The 4,190-nt window shown below is 46.9% G+C and overlaps 1 pseudogene; it reads right to left on the bottom strand.

Annotated features, from left to right (window-relative positions):
- Nucleotides 1-428, bottom strand: part of LOC101560459 — a 1,229-nt pseudogene extending 801 nt beyond the window's left edge.
- Nucleotides 429-4,190: the final 3,762 nt, after the last annotated feature.

Here is a 4,190-nt window from a genome sequence, read left to right as displayed (position 1 = left end):
TCTCTCTCTCTCTCTCTCTCTCTCTCTCTCTCTTCCAATTCTCTGCTAAAGTTGCGATTACGAACCTCTTCAGGGGCATCCTGAGTAGTTTGTCTATATTTTAATCTTTGTATGCGACGGAAGGTCCCTACTTGAATATTGTTTTTTGTTTGTTTGTTTTTTCGAAACCGGGGATTGAACTGCGAGCCTTGCGTTTGCCAGTCAAGCGCTTATCCTACTGAGCCATCTCCCCGGCTCCTTGAATATTGTTTTGATAGTTGGCTCAAAGCACCTTCTCCTTTTCCTCTTCCACCTCTTGCAGGTTCAAAGGTTGGCCTGGCTGCAGTTGTCATTTTTTTATGCCATGCGAGGAGGACACACCGCAATCCCTCCGCTGCTCGCTTGGGCTCAAAGGCCGACGGGCAGTGCAGCCAACCTGACCACCGCCATCGTGTTGCCAGAGTCCCAGCGTGCCCCAAATAGTCTAGTTTTGGTAATTCTTTTTTTGTGGATACCAGGGATTAAACTCAGGACTTTTCACATGCCAGGCAGGTGCTTTTGCCACTGAACTATCTTCCCAGCCCTAGCTTTGGGAATTTCTTTCTCTCTCTCTTTTATTATTATTATTATTAGTATTATTAGTATTATTAGTATTAGTATTTTAGGGCAGGGTCTACAGGGTGTTCAGGGCCTCACTACTAGATCAGACTCGTAGTGATCTGCCTGCTTACAGCCTCCCAAGAGCTGGGATTACAGGTGCGTGCCACCACACCCAGTCTCAGGAATTTCTTACTATCACGATCTAGTCCATGTCCAAATTTCCCTCATTGTCTTTAAAGATCTTTTTTTCCCCAGTTTGTTTGCTTGGTCATTGTATAGTATTCTGCATTCCAGCAGCATAGAACTGCTTGTGGTTTCCCTGCTTTCTGCGCCTTTTGGCCTTCGTTTACCGTGGTCCCTTTGCCTGGAGTCCCCTCTCTCCCTGCACGCCTGGCCTGAGACTCAGCTCAGTGTCGTTGCCTGCTTATGGCCTCACAACTGCGCGCCCTCCTCTGTGTCCTGTAGCACCTACAATGCAAGGCATTGCTTTGTTTTACCATTCCATGGATGTGTGCTACTATGCCAGGCACTGAGATACGGCAGTGGGAGCTCCTACAGGAGAGGGGTGTGTGTGTGTGTGTGTGTGTGTGTGTGTGTGTGTGTGTAAATAATAAACAAGCTAGTGATAAATGGTATTTTGTACCAGAGAAGGGTGGCTGGCTAAGGTGTTTGCTTCAGGTGGCAACCTTGAGGCTAAGAAGGAGCCAGCCCGAGGAAGACCAGGGCATCACAAGCAGGAGCCTCAGCAGGTGCACAGGCCTGAGGGGAGGAGGTTCCCTGCATCCGAGGCTCTGTTTTTATGTCTATTCTTTCATCTGAACCTGGAGAGCTTATCTTTTTTTTTTTTTTTTGTCATTACAAATCCCATTCAAGTGTTGAAAATCAGAAAAAAGAACAAATGTACAGCCACACACGTTTGCTTCCAGTTTCCCTAATTCCAGAAGCTTGGGAACCTCAGGATGTTTCCCTGTCCAGAAGGGGGCTCACATTAAGGGCAGAAGCAGAGTCTACATTGGTGCCTACCTGCCATCCACTACATGCATTTCTTCATTATCTCTGTGGCTCCTTACAGGCTGGGGATGTAGCTCAGTGGCAAAGCACCTGCCTTGCAAGCACAAGGTCCTAAGTTCAATTCCCAGAACAAAACAACAAAAAACCAAATTATTCTCTTCAGTACCAGGTTCCTTTAAACCCTGAAAGCTGAAGAACTGGGTTAGAAATCCTGAGTTCCAGCCTCCGTGGCCCTTGCAAGCACTGCATGATGTAGATCCAGGCAGTAACCCCATTTGACAGATGAGGAGAGTAAAGCTCAGAGAGATTGAGTGACTTGGCCTGGCAGAGGTGAGTGGTAGAGAGAGGACTTAAGCCCAGGTGGTGTGAGTGGAAGTGTGTATTTCACATGCTAAGACTCTGTTGGTTAGTTTTGCCTCAGCACTGAGCAGGATGTGGGCAGACTTCTCTTGGCAAATTCCCTGTAACCCCAGCATTTTGGGAGGCTGAGGCAGCAGGGTTTCAAGTTCAAGATCCTGCCTCAAAACAAAAATAAAATATGGGCTGGTGATGTAACTCTATGTGAAGAGTTTTGGTTCAAAGAAGGAGGAGGAATAAGAGGAAAAGGAGAAAAGAAAAGGAGGAGGAAGAGACAGAGAAGAGGAAGAAGGGGGAAGGAAAAGAAGAAGATGAGGAGGAAGACTGTTTCAGAAACTTTTGGTGGGAGTTTAGAAATGTCAAAACTGATATGATTGTCACAGTTTGGAGTTATGCAAGGGAAACACAGCACACAGAATTTAATACAGCACACAGAATTTTTTTTTTTTTTTTTTTTTGTGGAACTGGGGATTGAACTCAGACACTTGAGCTTGCCAGGCAAACGCTTATTCTACTGAGCCATCTCCCTGGCCCCACACACAGAATTTCTAGGATTATTTTATAGTAGTCACCCAAAGAGTCAGGTACAGAAGAGTGCAGGAAATGTGTTCACACATGAAAGACCAAAGAAGCCAGCTACGGGCCTGGATCCCACAATAATGTCCTGTAGGAGTCCAGCTGAAGACCTAGAGCCCACAACAATGCCTCCCACGAGTCCAACGGGAGGCCCAGAGCCTAGACAGTATCTCCTGCAGGCCCGCTTCACGCTGTGCACTGGGAAGGCTCCAAGGTCAGCGGTGGAAGCCAGAAGGTCTGCGCCAGTGAGATGAAGGATCTGCGCATGCAGGCTGATGGAACTGCACTGGAGCCAGGAATGATGCTCAAACTAAGACCCAGAGCACCCCCGAAAAGTACCACAGCCATCCTCAGCAACGGTGAGGTCTTCAGCATGAGAAAGTCCCCCAGCAGAGTCATCCAAGAGAACCAGCTCCCCAAAGGCTTCTGCCTCTTATGCTTGTCCTCAGGTGGGCCTCCCACACCCAGCGCCACACGAACTCAGTTCAACTGGGTGCAATAAGTTGACCACCAGTTAGCAATCTACCATGATGGTCTAGATGGTGGTTTCCTTTCTGCTTTTGTTTTTTCTTCCCTGTCCTTCCCTTCCTTTTTTCATTGGATGACAACACTTGATTTTCTAATGAAGAAACCTTATGCCTTATACTTTTTTTTTTTTTTTTTTGAGGTGCTGGGGATTGAACTCAGGACCCTGTGCTTGCCAGGAAGGTGCTTATTCTACTGAGCTATCTCCCGGGCCCGCCTTAGACTCTGAAAGACAGAATTGCAACCATACTTGGAGACAGCTCTCAATGAATGCAGCAGAGGTAGATGGCCCTCCCTAAAGGTAGACTGACTTGAGAATTTTCCATTGGCTTTAATTTTTTTTTTACTTATTTGCTTTTTTTAGGGACCAGGTAATACATTCTCATGGCCCAAAATACAAAAGGTACAGAAAAGCACATTAGTGTAAGTCTTCCTTACTCCCCTGCCACTCGCCGCCTAGTTCTCCTTGGAGGCAACTGAAATGTCCCAGTTTCTCACCTGTATTTTTCCAAAGATGTTTTAATGCAAATACATGCATATCTAATGTGCATATTCTTTTTCAGATGGTTATTTCCTCAGGTGAAGAGCAGTGTATGGTGCAGGTATTCTCTGGGTCCCTCGGTCCCTTGTGTGTGCCTCGGGGACCCGGGAGGCCTGCAGGCTTCCTGGAAGTGCCGAGTGCCTCTTGGAGATAAGACTTTCCCAACCCCCCTTCAGGGTAGCCTCTGCTGTGTGCTGGACTTGAGACTGTGTTCAGATTTCTTCCATCTTTGATAAGTCATGATAAGCACTTTGCTAAGCAGCCCGCAAGGTGCAGCAGTTGTGTGCTGCATTTTATGTGTGAGCAAACAGCCCCAGGAAGACCAAGCAACTTGCTGGAAAGCACACAATTAATTCGGGTTGTCATTGTAGGGTGAGGGCCCAGGAGCAGCATGTGGCCTGGTCCCACTTGGACTTTGGAAGCAAGAAGAGACTTGTTTACTCCATATTCACAGTTTAAAAATAAAAGGAGCGTTAGTGTGAGGCAGTGGAAAAAGTAAGAGGACTCATTCTGGCTGGGTTTGCTTCCTGGCTTTGCCCCTCACAGGTGGGCCAGTTTATGAAGTCAGTTTGCTCATTTCTATTTTTTTTTTTTTTTTTTT

The sequence above is a fragment of the Octodon degus genome, unplaced genomic scaffold (assembly GCF_000260255.1).
Source record: "Octodon degus isolate 3935 unplaced genomic scaffold, OctDeg1.0 scaffold00280, whole genome shotgun sequence".
NCBI classification, from domain to species: Eukaryota; Metazoa; Chordata; class Mammalia; order Rodentia; family Octodontidae; genus Octodon; species Octodon degus.
Note: the sequence above shows the minus strand (reverse complement) of the source record. Positions and strands in the feature narration are given on the sequence as shown.